This window comes from Dama dama, chromosome 26 (genome assembly GCF_033118175.1).
Source record: "Dama dama isolate Ldn47 chromosome 26, ASM3311817v1, whole genome shotgun sequence".
Classification (NCBI taxonomy): domain Eukaryota; kingdom Metazoa; phylum Chordata; class Mammalia; order Artiodactyla; family Cervidae; genus Dama; species Dama dama.
Window position 1 is genome coordinate 27,156,834 of NC_083706.1, and position 16,879 is coordinate 27,173,712.

Consider the following 16,879-nt stretch of genomic DNA (forward strand, 5'->3'; position numbering starts at 1 on the left):
GATTTGTTACCAACCCAACACGAATGTTTCTATAAACACAAAGTTGCATGTTTAGATGTAACAGTAATGTCAGATTACTGAAAGTTTCAAAATGTTCCTCTTGATTTCTATACCTACTTCATTGCTGATCAGTACATTTTATCGAGGGGCTTTTGCCTTTATATCACATTTTTAAGCAGCATTTATACAACTTATAAAGCTTACTGTTTTACCAACCTAAATGTCAATTTCTGTATTAATCAAGAGTCTTGGTTTGGCACAATGAGGTACCATCTCACGCCGGTCAGAATGGCTGCTATCAAAAAGTCTACAAACAATAAATGCTGGAGAGGGTGTGGATAAAAAGGAACCCTCTTACACTGTTGGTGGGTAGAATGGTGTTTCAGCTAAAGCATTCAACAAGTCTATGGAGAATGGTCATTGTTGTTTAGTCACTAACTAAACAACTGTCCAGGTCTAGCTGTTGGCAATCCCATGGACTGTAGCCCACCAGGCTCCTCTGTCCATGAGATTTTCCAGGCAATACTGTAATGGGCTGCCATTTCCTTCTCTGTAGAGAATGGTGCCTGCAGTAAAATCAAACCCAATTCCAGAATGAGGAAATACTATAATGAGGCAAACTGCTGACCTGTCTGTGACAAAAAGGGGAGTCCAAAGCAGTTGACATGCTTGATATCAGCTATATTGCTGGTCTCCTGTAAGGAAGGTGACATGTAAAGACCTTAGTCACCGTTACCGTAAAGCTGACTTATCCACAGTGGCAGTGATCACTGGAATAGAGCCTTTCTCCTGCCATTTCCTTGGCAAATCAGACCATGCCACTCTACCACTTAAAACCTTTCACTTCCCTCAGCATTTGAAAGAAAATCCAAACTCTCTTACACATGGCCTGCAAGGCAATGAAGGGTCAAGCCTTAGTTTCTTGTCAACTTCACCTCAAGTCCGCTGCCCCTTGCACTGATCATGATGCCCCATCCAGGCTACTATTCCCACACAGATAGCTCTAGCCTGTCTTGTTCCCTCTGCCTGGTACACAGTGCCGCCCTTCCATTCCCATTCAGATAACAGCTGAAAGGTTACCTCCTGAAAGTCATCTCCACACTACTCCACAGACATGACTCTCTAACCCAGCCTCTTGCTTGTTGTCTTCATTACACCTAACACAAGCTATAATTGTTTAATACTGTTCAGAGAATAAATGAGTATAGAAACTGAAACAGATCAAAGTTCCATAATTCTACAGTGCCTTTAAATGCTCACATATTTTACTGAATATTCAGGGTGGGAAGGAAAAGATCTATAGGCATCCTTAAAGACCCCGTAAGTAGTGAAATACTCTAATGGTTGCCTACTCCCCAACCCCTGAGAAGTCAGCCCATCATCTTTCAAAAAGGACTGTGGTATTAGCATGATTCATGCCGGATGCACACCAACCAGAGGCCAGGTATTCATGAGCCCCTTAGGGCCTTTTATTAAATTAGAGCTGCCCACTGGCCTCATCCAGGGAGAGGCTTCTAACTGCAGCCCAACTCTGAGCAGAGGCCTGCGCCGGCCGGCCTGGGAGTGGGACTCGGGGGCGCGGCGGGTATCCGCGCTGCTGCTTGGAGCTCCCGGACCGTTAGTCCTGTCTCGCTCTCGCAGGCGGCACGCTTCAACTGGCCCCCGAGGGGCCCCGAGGGCCCAAGCGCGGCCGTTCAAACTGGCGAAGTGTGCGCCTCTCGGAGCCCCCCGGGTCATTCCAGGACCACTTGGGCGCGGAGCCGCGGAAGGGTCTCAGTCCTCAAGCGCCCCAGTCCTCAAGCGCCCTGCTTCGGCTTCCGTGTGAGCAGAGCCGCCGCCGCCCCTGCCCAGCACCCCAGTCCCAGCGTGCAGCCGCCCTCTTCCCCCCTCCCATCCTTCTTGGATCCGGCTACGCGGCTTAAAAGCCTCTCAAGTGCCTCCCGGCTTCCAAGGCAGAGTCCTGACCGCAAACCCAAGCTGAGTATGGAATACCAAACGGACAGGCGACAGAAATGTGACCTAACCCCCCTGCATTATCTATCATCCACCCACCCACCCACCCATCCATCCATCCATCTATCTATCCATTCTTTTACCTATCATATCCTATCACTGTATTTTAGGACTAGGATTAGCATTCCTTCACGAGAGCTTGATCACGTAAATTAACGCGTTTGTTTTAACCGAAAAAGCGAAGTCGGACTTTTTCAAGACAGAAAATGTATTCGTCAGAATTAGAAAACAATTTTTAGTTGTTGAGGACCAGCTTCGCTAATTATATTGAATGGTGGACCTTTTCTATGAACTGAATGGGCTAACAGAAGTGGCAAGGTTTTGCCCCCCTCCACCCCCACCCCTCAAAATAAAAAAAAACAAAGTCCGTTTATATTACACTGTATGCCAGAAATGACGTACTCATGTGTAACTACTAGCTTAAAATGTACAAGGGATACACAGTTTTTTCGAAATCTTTCCAAGCGGTTCTCGAGCAAAAGAAGTCTAGCCCAGCCCACACCTTTCCCCACGAGCCCCACCCCGTCGAGCCCTTAGGCAGGCCGGGCCGACCCGACCCGGACACCAGGAAGGAGGAAGGGAAAGTGAAGGAAGGGGCGGGGGAAAGTGACGGGAGCAGTGAGAGCCGGATATGACTGGCTAGCGAGGAACTCAGGAGGGCCCTGTCCGGCGGCGCTCTAGCCGCCGCGCGTTGTCTCTATGCTCCCCCGCGTCTGGTCTATTTATTGTCGCGGGGAAGCAGCGGCCGCCCTGTACCCGGAACAACAAAGCCCGAAAGACGGAGCCCGAGCCTTGGGGGCTCCTAGCAACCGGCCGGGGCGGGAGTTCCATGGAGACTGGGGAGCGCGCTCGCCTCATCATCATCCTTATCCTCCAGCTTATCCTTCGCGTCCGCCGCAACCGGCAGCAGCGCTGCCGCCGCGTCCTCTGCCGCCGCCCGCTCTTCCCACGGTAACCCGGCCGGCGACCCTGGGCCGGGGGTGGCGCGGGCTTCGGGGCTGCCCGGGTGCCGGCTGCGGGGCGTCTTGGCGCGGGGCGGGCTTGTGCGGAGCCGCGGCCGGGCTGCTGGTGGAGGGTGCGGGGGCGGATGCCGGGGCGGCGGGGAGAGGACCTCCGATGCGGGAAATTGGTCCAGCGGCCGAGGGAGGGTCCAGCTTTTAGGAGGACGGGGTGATATTTGGGGATCTCGTTCGGGATAACGGGGTGGGGGTGGGGCGTCACTGCCTGGGAACGTTATCCGGAGGAGTGTAGGATAAGAAAAGAGAGATTTTTATTTTCTGGGTTAGCCACCACTGGGAAAGACTGGAGAAGGGAGATTCCCCATCGTTCTCTGTGGAGCCCTCACCCAGGGGAAGAGAGATCGTGCAGAGATGCTGAAGGGGTCCGTTGCTTCCCAGAAAACTTCCTGCGGCTTCGGCCGCGACGGGAACGCTCCCAAATAGCACCTTGGTCGGTTCCTACTTTTGGCAATGCTTGCAGCACCCCACCCCCCCGCCTTTTTTTTTTTTTTTTGTAGTAGTAATAGTATTAACCAGAATTAGGCTTGATGAAGGATCTGGAACTGAGGAGGATAAAATGGGTAGGACCTAGGGCTAAGCAAGGTTGAGAACCGGGGTAGGAGCATAATAGCCAGTAAGAGATCTAAAAGTAAATTCGATTGGAAATGACGGTTTTTAAACTCCTTCTGCCGAGATGTGCTTCTGCGGGCTCTGTCAGTGTGTTCATTGCAATAGGATTCAGACCACAGCCAATCCACGTCTGTGAGCTCTCTGACTGCATCTGTCACCCGCAGTTCGAGAGAGACACTGGCAGTTGACCAGCGTGTGCTTGTGTATTTAGGGTTAAGGAGAGTGACTTAAAATTGGCTCAAGGAAAGAAAAGGAAACAAGCTTGGTGTGATTTTTTGTTTGCAGAAAGAATGACATTTTCCCTGGGAAAATTGGAAAAGAGAAATATGAGAAGGTTTAGCTATTCTAGCATAATCTGCAGTCTTTTGGAAAGTTTGAGAAAATGGCAGTTAAATCGAAAAAGGACTTTTATCATCACTCTGTAGTTGAAAGAATTATTCGCAGCTGATATGTTGCTTACCAGTTTGTGCCATCTCTTTAGCCCTTAGGCCTCTGTTTAATGGTTTTATGCTTCCCAAACCTTTCTAGGTCAGTAAATGAGGTTTTCTTGTGGCGTACTGAAATGGCCATATATGCATGCTACAGTAATACTATTTTTGTGTCCAGCGGGAACAAAGCTCTTTAGTTGAAGATTAAAGATGAAAAGAAAATTGATAAATCACAGAAGCAATGATGTCAACCACGGTTTCTGTTTGTCCTTTAATTTTTTTCCCCTCTTACTTTTCCCCTAAGTCCGACTTGTCTTAAACAAAAATGTTTCATCCTGCTCCCCCAAACCCCTGCTTTTGTACTCTGCCCTCAAAATCAGTCTTCGAGACTGTTATGATCTGCTGCTCTGTGTTCTTGATTAGTTGATGTCGGAATCGAGTTTTTGACTCGGGTATTTTCAAGGAATTGAGGTGCAGCATCTCTTGTTAAACCAATTTCATATATGTGCAAAGAGGTGGGCAGATACCTTTAACAAAGACGCGAAATACAAATGTTGTGTGTGTGGTAAGTTGCTTCAGTCGTGTCTGACTCTTTGCAACCCTTTGGACTGCACCCCGCCAGGCTCCTCTGTCCATGGGATTTTCTAGGCAAGAATACTGGAGTGGGTTGCGTGCCCTCCTCCAGAGGATCCTCCCAACCCAGGGATCGAACCTGCATCTTGCATTGGTAGGCAGATTCTTTACAACTGGCACCACCTGGGAAGCCCGGGAAGTATAAACATTGGGAAACTTAAAATTGCATTTTAAACCTCTTGAGAAGAAAAACCTAATATTGTCATCTGTAGATTAGTGAGTCAAGGACTTTGGCTTACTCTCTTGTGTGAGGTTGTGCTGGGGGATGATGGCACTTGAGGTGCTGGAGGATGTTCTCTTTTCATGTGAGATTCAGTGAGTTCCCTCTGCCCCAGGGCTGCCGTCACACTCACTTCATGTAGATCTTAATTGCTGCTGCCTCTTTCCTTTACCCCTTCTGTGTTTGAGGAAAAGGATTTAAGCCCAAGCCTTTACCTTTATTAACAGTCCCTGCTCTCCCTGCCCTCTGCTCCAATACTCGCAACATTTCCTGTTGTCTTGGTTCCTCTCTTGACCTAATCATGTCCCAATCAAAAATGATTCCTTATACTATTTGTATTATTTCTGTTTCTTAGGGAGTTTCCAACATATATCCTTGGCCTGTGAATCCTTTTCGTTAATGTTACTTTGTCTGTTACATTTTCCTTCTGTATCCCTCTGCTTATATTGAGAATGGAGTGTTCATGTCAGATGTTCTGTACTCATTCTGAACCAACAACTGTTGGTTGTACAATATGACAGGTAAGAGCCTTATGCTGAGAATCAAGACTGTACTGAAATAAGGCATGTAAAAATATTTGAACTTTTAGGAATAAAAGGTGTTACAGAAGTCCAGGTGGTAACACTGTAATTGAAGATGTAGTCACTTTAAAAAAAAAAAAGAAAGAAAGATAAAAGATATAGTACAGCCTCTCTGTGTTTTTAATTGAACCTTAGATTTTCATAATTTGTACTCTAAAAACCTTGTCTTAACATCCAGCTTTTCAGATCGTTTTGCATCTGAGTACTTGACTGAAATTACGCTTTGCCAAATTAGAGGGCAAAACTAAGTGAATCCCACAGTTTTTTTTCATATGTGGGAAATTGTCATATCAAAATTTTTGTAGATGTATATATATATAGAATGTATAGAATTTGCTATAAAGTAGAATGAATAAATAGAAAATTTACAGCTGAAAATTTCTGGAGAGTGTTCTTTCTTAGCATGGATGTGGCACATTATTTAAAAATCAGCAAATACTGTATAATTTAGTTAAGGTGGGTATCAGTGCTGTTTTTTGGTGAAGGAGGCCTATAATTACCTAGTGATTGATTTCTTTCTGTTGCATCATAGCCCATGTGATGAATAATTATTGCTATGAAAAATAAAGTTTAAGTGGATTTTAGAATTGATAATAGTAGAATGTTTCCACAATGTTCTCAAAACCGGTAGTGCTTTGGCAATTTAGCTGTAGTGTGGTGTTTGAATTAATAAATAAAGATTTCCTGCAATTTATACCCGTGCTTTTTGTATCTTTAATACATCTGATGCCACGGTCAGGTGTATAAAGCTGGATTAAAGGTGCCTCTCATCAGGCACATTTTGTGCACTTGTAGATAGCAGGGAAATGACACCAGAACGTGACAAACACAAATCTGAATTTTAAATCCTTTATTACATGCTTCCTGGTGGTCTACTTACTGGTGTATGGATTTCATCATGCCTGGTAAATTAGAAGTTTCTTGGGGATCAGGACTGTAAATTGCCACCCTGTTGTATGTTTGTGTGTGTGTGTTTTGAAGATTAACATTAATTAAAGGATATACATATTTCATTTCTTTCCTTTCAGTGACGTATCTAGTAGATGAAGGGAACCTTTAGACATCTAATCTAGTTAGGAATCTAATCCTGATGCCTAAAATTAAACTTTTATATTGGCTGTATATTCTAAGCAACAAAATTTCTCAAACTTGATTAGGGCTTTTTTTTCCTGACCAATTCAAATAATAAAACTAATGGTTCACTGCTTAGAGTTGATACGGTATTTGCTCTTGTCCCATGACTGTCACTTTGAGTAATTTCAAAAGGGTAAAAGAGTATATTTATCTGAGGTCTTCCCAGGCCATGTAGACAAATTTGATTCTTGTATTGTGACACAACCTTTGATTTAGAAGAAAAATGGAGTGAGTATGTTTGTATAGTTGCGAAAAAACAAGATTCCAGAACTGTGTCATTAGTAGAAAGAAATCAGGTCATATCAAAAATTGTACCCATCTGGTCTTTTCATGTAGTTAACAGGCGATAAAATTCACAATTTGGTTTAAATGGCTTGTTTTGTAATGCGAAGTATGCTGCTGGGGATCCCACTAAATACTAAAAAACAAAAATCCCAATATACTAAGGTGAATTCTGGGACAGTTCAAATCAGCCTTCATGTGTGAGTCCATAATGAAGCTGTTTAAAATTTCACCCCCAAAAAATGCACCATAAAACTTTGACTGGCGACTTTGACCATGCAGTATTCATCTGTCAAGAAAGAATACTGAAAATCAGATTGCATCTTTATGGACGGTTTTCTCAGGACCTCTGTGGATGACTCTTGGTACTTTGTCATCGTTACCATCGTAGACTGCTGTCCATAGACACTGATACATGATACACTTTTTTGTAATTCAGTAGGTGAGAACTCAGGACATTTTAAAAGAAGTCAGAATTTGTTTTTATTAATGACATGGTTTCAGAGAATCAGGCATTCACTTTCTTCCTTCTGATAACTTACAGTTTTCATTGTAAAATCAGTTTTGATCAAAATCTGTTGTACTTTCTTGAGACTAGGGTTTGTTTGGCGCTTACAGGGACTCTGGATACAGGTTGCCTATGTTCATTGTGGTGGCGATGCTGCTTGTTAGCGGGATGGCCTTGAGCAAGTTTTTCCACTGCCTCCATTCCCCAGTTTCTTATCTGTCAAATGGGGTTAATACTAGTACCACCTCACAGGGTTGCTGTGATCAGAAAGTGTAAGGTACTTAGCACAGTGTTCTGTGAAGTTAGCTGAAGAGATGCTGGCTGGTGCTTGCTGGGGTGGTACCTTAAAGGGGAGCCGCTTTGTCTCTTTCATTCGGAGGCTGTTAAAACATTGAAACGCTTTGTAGTGCTGCCTGTTGGACTCATCTCTGCTCTTAGGTCTTGGGAGGGGGAAGGACTTTTGTTTTAATTTTGAATCGTCACACAGACATCTGGTTATCACTTATGGCAGATGGACTCAGTAAAAAGAGACATCTCTGTTTCTTGGAAAAGGAAGGCCAACAAAGGCTGGTCTGGCACCATGTTGCAGCTATTGAAATGCTATTTCCCTGTGGGCTCAACTGCTTGTTTAGTTGTATGGTACTTCTGAATAAAAGGAATAGACCCCAATGGTTTCATTTAGCAGAATTAGTCTTTCTTTAGAATACACTATTTTTTACTTGTATAACCATAGGTGATGGTAAACTTGAAACTTGCTGATGTCATTGTCAGCCCATTTGACTTGAGGTTTTTGTGTCAGTATAAATGTGCTCTTCATAGTAGCTTTCTTGTCATTTTAGAGGTAGCTGAAACTGCTGCTCTGCTCTGATAATCCAAGTGGCTCAGGGATGACTGCAAATGATTGCAAGATTATTTGTTTATGATAAGGTTGACACCAAATACTGAGGCTGCCTAATCAGGGAATAACCTGGTAAATATATCTTTGTTTATTAGACTGCTGTTGAAGTGGCTAATTTTTTTAATGCTAAGTCCAAATGTTTTAGCTCTATGGACCTTTGAAATTATTGACTAGAAAATGAATATTTCTGCTTAAGTATAATAAATCGCAAATTGTTCTCTCCTATTTTTGGCTAATGTATAGGTCTTAGGTTTTAGTTGAAATAATATTTTTTATAAGACATGGAAGTTTATATAAAACACATTATTAAAAGTATGTTTTACTTTCAATATTCAGGGGTAAAATTTTATAATTCTTCCATATTGTGCAATTTTTGTTTTAGTTGGTTTTTATAACCCTCCCTCCCCCAGATTGGCAAATATGTTTGTGTTTAGAGGTGTGACTTTTGTTTTCCTTTTTGAAGAGAGTGACATCTAGTTGATACTGTTGATTTCATTGAGTACTAATAACTACATTGGCCACAGTAGAGGAAGTATTGATGTAATATTGTTAATATAATTCCTATAGCCATCATGGATTCTAGATCTAAAAAAATATTGAAATAAGCATGGAAATGATCCTGGCTGTTTCATATATATATACATATACACACATGCACATGTATGTATCCTTTAATTTTAGATATTCTGAGGACTGTGTTGGGAACTTTTATGACAACAGGTCTTCAAGGTGTCAGTACTATTGCCCAGAATAAAAGCTAGGTGTTTTATTCTATCACATGGTTAATATTTCCCTGGTGTTCTCAACATCACCCTTTTTCAGGGTCAGATGTTGCCATCTTTCAGACATGAAGATAATAAAACCAGTGTGTAACCCCAAAGTGCAGATCTGAAGATGGGCATTTGGTTTGTGAATGTGGCCAACACTTAATAGATTCTGTCATTGTTTGAACCTCTGTTAAGGTTCATGAGGAACCTGCAGCTTTTATGAAACAAGAACCTTTTCTTTTTAATTTGCCAAATACTTTTGTTGAGCCCCAAAACCTTTTTTCTTTCACCTGCTTATGGCTTTGGTGAACATCTTGTATATCTCCAGTTTCTTGTATGCATGTGCAGCCTAGTGAGGTTGTAATGAGCCTCCCTTAACTGCTTGTGGGTTGACCACATCCCAGGATGTGGCAGGTTAGGGTGGTGGTAGGAGCCACAGCTATGTAGAAGACACAGTCACCAGTTCATTGGACCTTCCTGAAACAAACCTGGTGTCCTCATCTCAAAAGTCTACCAGATTTCTTAATTCAGTTCTCTCCTCTTTTTTTCTTTGTGGGGGAGAAGCTGAGATAAGGGATATGACATGGTTCAACAGTCACAACTGATTAAAAAAAAATCATATTAATCTGTGAATAACGCTTTTTTTTTTCATCATCACAGCAGCATATTGCCAGTGTAAATCTTTAGAGAAAATCTTTGGCTGGCCAGTAATCTAGAAAATTCCACTTCAATGCATAGTGTAAACCTACTTGGATGATTGTTAATTTGTGTATATATTAATATTGTGTGCCTTTAAAGTTACTCTTAGTAGGCTTTTTGTTTGGGGCCTGTTAAATGGGAAGAGTTTCAAATGTCTGAAACTATAATTTATCTCTATTGTATCCTCACTCTCACTTTGTAAAGAGAGGAATAATGGCTTTATTATCAAATCAATGATTGCTGTGCTATAGGTAACTGACAGAGTCGCTAGTCTGTAACCAGCTACCCTGAAATGAACTTAGGATATGGATGAATTAGGACCCTTGGGGCTGAAATCGACAGTGTAGCTTAGGAAAAGGGAAAGGGAATATATACCAGAAGTGCTAAGGGTTGGTCTATGTGTTTTAATCAAAATAGTTCCTTCCTTACATCAGATATGTATTATATGTCTGTATTTGTGAAAACTCCTGGAACACAGTTACCCTTTAGGACGTGAGGGTTTTAACTGAAAGTGGTAATGCCTTGTTAGACGCTAGAAGCACTAAGTGGAACAGACCAGAATGTGAGATAAGAAAGTAATAGAATTCTGCTGGAGAACTTGAATAGCTGAGGTGTCTAAGATTCTTATTGTTTCACTGGAGAATGTTCCTTCTCCCCATTTATTCGCCAACCCCACAATTCTTTTTTTTTTTAATTGAACTATAGTTGATTTACAATATTGTGTTATTAGTAGCTTACGCTATACAGCAAAGTGATTCAGTTACACAAATATATATATCCTTTCTTATATTCTTCTTCATTATAGTTTATCCCAGGACATTGAATATAGTTCCCTGCTATGCAGTAGGACCTTGTTGTCTATCCATTCTACATAGAATAGTGGCATCTACTAGCCCCAACCTCTCAGTCCGTTCCTCCCCCACCCCCTTCCCACTTAGCAGCCTCCCAGCTCCACAGTTCTTTCTTTCAGGTGTCCTTCTGCATTTAATTCAGCAACTACTTATTGAGTTTATGACCCAAGTGCCAGCTACTAAGCCACGTTGCAAAGATACACGTGTATGTGAGATCGTTCTCTTCAGGCTCACAGCGCCTGTGGTCTGTAGACAGTTGAGTACCATCAGTACCTTTGTGTTTGCAGTGCCCTCTACTTGGAGTCTCTTCTCTCAGGGTTTCATGTAACTGGCTCCTCCTCAGCCTTCAAGAGCTCCTTTTAAAAATAATTGTCATTTCCGAGGCAGTTAAGAGGCCTTCCTGGATCACTGTGCACTTTCTCTCGTCATTCCCTTTGTAACACAGATCACATTCTCTAATTATTCTCATTGCCCGTCTGTCTGTTGTCTGTTTCTTCCACTGGAGGACAACTGTCAGGAGGGCTCCTTACCTGACCATTTTATTCAGAGCAAGTATTTCTGAGGGGATTAATTATTCGTTTTGGATACATTGGTTTAGCTCAATGAATATGCCTAACAGATAGGAATCTGGATTCAATCTCTTATAGGTTAGGATTGAAGTAAGACCCCGAAATTTATGAATAGTGATTGAAGCCTGGAAAGCTTAAATTTAAAAGTATTTAAGGCAATGATTTATAATCTTCAAGGATCTAAAATCCTTTTGAAAATATGAAGAAAACAGTGGCTTCCTCAGATACATATCCAGGTTAGTGTGGATATGATTCCAAGGGAGTTTGCCCTCTAGAACCCGTTGTTGAGCTTTTAAGGGACTGTCACGGACTTCCCTGAAGAATTTATGATTTAAGAGGCAGACGGAGCAATATTTGAGATAGGAGGAGAACCCAGGAAAGGTGCCTCAGAAGCCAAGGACAGGGGATAGTGAGGAAGAATTTGGGGAATCAGGGATTCCCAGTGCTTTATGCTCTGGAGCAGTCCAATAGAAGGAAGTGTCAGCTGTGACACTGGATTCAGCAAGGAGCAGTTCTCTTGTAACATTTCATCCCAGGCAGAGGCAGAAGGCAGATTGTGACAATTTAATGCATGAATCCGAGTTAAGGAAACAACGCATGGGAAACAGAGTGCGGAAATCTTGATGTTCTCTATGATAAAAAGCCCTGATATGAGACTATAACCCATTTTAAGGACCTCCTGAGAGGGAAATTCCATCATTTTGTTGACCTGTTGTGGCGTTTCAGCCCAGTGATTCTCATCCGACTGCCCCATTAGAAACAACTTGGAAATGTTTTTAAAATCAGGGCCATGCAAAGGTTAGTTAATCAATATCTTTGGGGCTTGTGCCTCTTTACAGCTTTTATTTTGTTTTGTTTGGGCTTTTTCTTAGAAGTTAAGAACCAGTGTACCCATCAGAAAAGCCCCTCATCGCTCTTGTGTGTTCTCTGTTAGAACACTTCTTGTACGTTATCATCAGTTACTCACTTACCGTTGTGCTAGCTTTAAATCTGTGCCCTGCCGTCCTCTGCACTTTGAATTTGAAGAAGTTTCTAAGTCAGAACATTTTTGTGGCTTTCTTCTGCTCTTTGGCCGAGTTGCACACATTTGTCTTTTTTGAGAGATACAGCCCTCAGTCAGTGCAAGATCTGCCCATTTCTGAGCAAAACAAGACGTTCTTACTGGTGCTAACATGTGGAAGGCAGTCACCCTGTAGTCCTGTTTGCTTTTATTTAAATGTTACGGGTTGTTTTTTTTTCCCACTAAATAGCAAAAACTGTTTTTTAACTAGAAAAGTTTGACCTCTGTATACTATTTTCCAAATAGCTAATTTCATAATCTTACCTTCCTGTTTTTAAAATGGCACTCATTCATGACTCAGACCTTAAACAGGTTGTCTCCATTAGAACAGACATTTCATATGAAAGGTAAGCCTATAAAAGTGGTTGAAAGGAAACTGTCAAAATAGGAAATTCCACCTGTTGTGTTTTCACCTTGCAGTGCCTTCTCTGGATTAAATTCTTCATGAGCTGTCAGAAGTTCAGGCTTGAATCCTGCATTCACACCCTTGAAATAAAAATTAGAATACGGAGAAAAATTATCTTTATACGTGCCAACCTTGACACCAGCCACAAGCTGAAAGAGGGTTTATTCAGTTTGTTAGCAACCTCATGAATTAACATTTTTACTTGCAAAGAAAATGACAATCTTGAAAAAAGACTGCTGTGTTAATAACATCAGCGTAATGACTAGATTAGTCACAAATTGTAGTTACTTATCATGGGTAGCTTAAGGCAGATATCAAGATTCTCTGTAAAAAAGATAAACTTCCTGATTTTTTAAATGATAGTTTTCCTATTTTTGCAGGTACCTAGCTAAGTACACGTTAGCAGATGTCTGTTTTGTAACTTGTTGTAGACTCGGTCAGACTCTTTCTTCTTGTCAATTCCTATCTCCATCTCCTCCATATTCCCACTGCCCCCCACCCCCCCAAAAAAAAACCCCAACATAGTCAACAACTACTTTTTGTTTTGGTTTGAAATGATTTTGTTATTGTTAGGTCTTTTTTTTTTTTAATTCACTGTTAAATTTAGTTGTTTTCTAAATACTGATATCATTTACCAGATACATCAAAATTGTTTTATTTTTACCCTTGCTTTTAGACCTGAAGCAACATGATCTGTTTTTGCATTCCAAAGCTGGAGGACCACAATGAATAACTGGAAATCCTTTCCATTTTTGCACATTTCTCTATCCATGGAAGATGAAGAAAGAAGATAATAATAGTAACAATAAGAATAGCTAAATTTGAATGCTTACCATGTACAAGTACTATGCTAAATGCTCTGCATGAAGTTTTAGTTTTCCTAACACTTGGCACTAGGTGCTGTTATCTGCCTTATTTTACAGATGTGGAAGTTGAGGCACAAAGGTGTTAAATAACTTGCCCAAGTCATGTGACTGGTAGAGTCTGGATTTAACCCAAGTAATCTGCTGCAGAGCCTGGGCTCCTAAAACTTGTTTCTCTGTGTGTGTGTGGAGATACTGCTTTTTAATAATCTCAAGCTAACAGTTAACCTCTCACAGACACTTCATTGAATGTGTTTCATGCCTTGGGACCTATGCCAAGACTTGGGTTCAGAAACAAGTAAGAATTGATCATTCTTCTGAGGAGCTTATTGTCTACCATGGAGACACCGAAATATGAGATTTCACTGTAGTGTGAGTGTAGTGGGTCCCCAGCAGCATGGTCATGGGTCTCAGGGTGTTCATCATGGTAATGGATGCCCTGGATCAGTCTTGGAGACCAGAGGTCTTAGTACCTTTGATTTCTTATTTTATCCAGCGTGCTTTTAATTACCTTCTACATGTGGGTTTCTAAGTTTTCACCTCCAGTCTATACCTAGGCCTGTCCTGAGCAGTGGACTCTTATCTGATTCTCTGTTTCTCCCCGTGGGTGTCTCACAAGTTCCTTCAAATCAACAGGTCAAAAACAGAATCCTTAGCCCCTGCTCCTTTCCCCATCTCCCCTTGCAAGCCTGCTCTGCCTCCAGCGTCCCTGTCCCAGTAGATGGTATCTTAGGCCGCAAACCTGAAGTCATACTCCATCTCCATTTTCCTCTTCGCCATATCCATCACAAAGCTCTGTCCCCTCTGTCTCCTAAGAAGTCTCTGATCTGCTGCTTGGCGTCCTCATCCACCCTGCTCCCACTGCTGGCCTTTCTCACCAGGACTGCAGCAGCGGACCTGACGGAGCTTTCCCCCCTTTCTTGCCTTGCATTCCATTCTCTTGTTAAAGAAATGGCAATAAATAGAGTCTCATGAAAAGCAAATACATTATGTCATTTCTTGCTTCTCTTTAGCCCACCATTTTCTTGGGATAAATGTGAAACTCCGTAACATGGCCTGGAAGGCAGGACTTAACCCCTCCTGCGTCTCCAGCCGGTCTCGGGCCCCTGCCCCTCCCCACTGCAGCCAGACTGGCCCTTCCTCGCGTCTGAACAGCTCACACTGCTGGCCTCGCTGAGAACGCCTGCTGTCCCCTCTGCCGTCTCCTCACTGCTGGATCGGATGGGGCCTGATGCTCAGGTTACCGTTTATTGTTGTAGAACTGATTATGAATGAAGGTAACGTTAGGCTGTAGAACAAGTAGGAATGAGCCAGGTGTAGAAATAGGCATTGATCATTTTTAGCAGAAGAAATAGCACAAGCAGGCAAAAGACTGAGACTTCTTTACATATAAGAGCTTTTATAAAATCAGTAGGCTATCTCAGAAGGAAAATGAGCAAAGGATATGAGGCAATTAGCCTAGAGTAAATATAACTATTAATATTTGAAAAGTTCTCCTTCATTAGTGTTCAAGGAAAATCAATGAATTCAGTGTTGCTATTTTTCTTAGCAAAAGTTGCAGATGTTTTTACAAAATCTTCTGTTGACTAGATGCAACAGCATATGCATTTGAGCTCAACCTTGTTTAGTATATACAAATATATATGTGGACTTAGCAGCCTCAAAACATGTGCCCATATGAAGATAGAAAAACAGTAGTAATTATCACAGTGGTGGGACTATAGATGACTTTTTTTCTTTAAGTATTTCTTATGTAATCAGAAAATGACATATAATCTGTAAAAATCACATGTTAAGACCGCTTATTTGAAATACTAAGAAATCTAGCCAAAATTCTTTTACATAGTAAGGAATCTTTATGCCAGATTTCTTATTTTTGAGTTTGAATCCCCAGATTTCAAGTTGTATTCAGCAAAATATACTTTTTCCTCTTATAATAGTACATGAGTTAAATTAATGTTAGCATTGCCTAGTGTAATGTTACTTTAATAGAGCACATTATAATTTGTGCTGGAGAAGGAAATGGCAACCCGCTCCAGTATTCTTGCCTGAAAAATCCCATGGACAGAGGAGCCTGGTGGGCTGCAGTCCATGAGGTATCAAGGGCCCGGACACAACTTAGCGACTGAACCCCACACTGTTAGAATTTGTGAGGTGCTCATTAATCCCTCAACTCAGTCGTCTGGTGTGTAAATAGTGTTGTTCGTATTTTGCACAGTTTAGAGTCAGTCCTTGTCACATAGCATCCATTTTAGAGTCCACACCTTAACACTCAAGTTTTCTTACGTCACAGGTACATTTTAGTACATGTTAAAATAGTGAAACCCTTAAACAGGCTACTGTTTAAACATTGTTAATATAGGATAAGTATCAGATTATGTATTCTTAAATTGCAAAATGCTTAGTTGCTCAGTCGTGTCCAACTCTTTGCAACCCCGTGGACTGTAGCCCACCAGGCTCCTTTTTCCATGTGGATTCTCCAGGCAAGAATACTGGAGTGGGTTGCCATGCCCTCCTCCAGGGGATCTTCCCAACCCAGGGATCAAACTCAGGTCTCCAGCATTGCAGACAGATTTGTTTTTGTACTGGAACTTGTTATGATGGTGTAAACCAGTGACTTAAGCACTCATTTAGAAAATCAGCATTGTTTAAATTTTCCTCCACTGCCTTTTAGGCATCATCACAGATATTTTTATTGACTGAAACATAAAATATGCTTCTCCTTACTGATTTTTTAAATAGATGGTTGCTGGCAACCATCAGAGTTGTTTAAAAAATAGTAGCTTTCTCTGTAATAACCTGTAAGGGAAAAGACTCTGGAAAAGAATAGACATATGTACATGTGTAACTAAATCATTTGCTATGCACTGGAAAATAACACAGCATTGTAAATCAGCCGTGCTCCAATGTAAAATAAAAACTAGAGAAAAACAGCATTTGTAACTCTCTTGATGTAGATTTTTAAAAATTGTAATAACTATTCTGACACCAGTCTTCAGAATTAGTATTTAGAAAAAGTCGGAGGTAGTGAAGATAGAGGATGGCATCATCAACTCAATGGATGTGAGTTTGGGCAAACTCTGGGAGATAGTGAAGGACAGGCAAGCCTGGCGTGCTGCAGTCCATGGGGTCACAAAGAGTCGGTCAAGACTTAGCAGTTGAATAACAACAAATTATGGTTTTGTACATACTTTTACTTAAGCATTTGTTAACTGTTTTTTTGTAATATGAGTAGTATACTATATAATCCTTTTCAGAATCCCTTCCTTTAGAATATACAAGGATTTTTGTGGCCAGGCATATTGTTAATACAATTTTCTGCCTGTGACTAGAACACAA

At 41.6% G+C, this 16,879-nt stretch overlaps 1 protein-coding gene across 2 annotated transcripts in view; it reads left to right on the plus strand.

Moving 5' to 3' along the window:
• The first annotated feature begins 2,708 nt into the window (after nucleotides 1-2,708).
• The window catches only part of TBPL1 (TATA-box binding protein like 1), a 37,587-nt gene continuing 23,416 nt past the window's right edge, over nucleotides 2,709-16,879 (plus strand). The window contains exons 1-2 of one of the 2 annotated variants that reach the window (XM_061130425.1): nucleotides 2,709-2,964; nucleotides 8,267-8,397. The gene's annotated coding sequence lies outside the window, so the exon portion shown is untranslated. The remainder of the gene's footprint in view (nucleotides 2,965-8,266; nucleotides 8,398-16,879) is intronic. The other variant, XM_061130424.1, reaches the window with a different exon arrangement.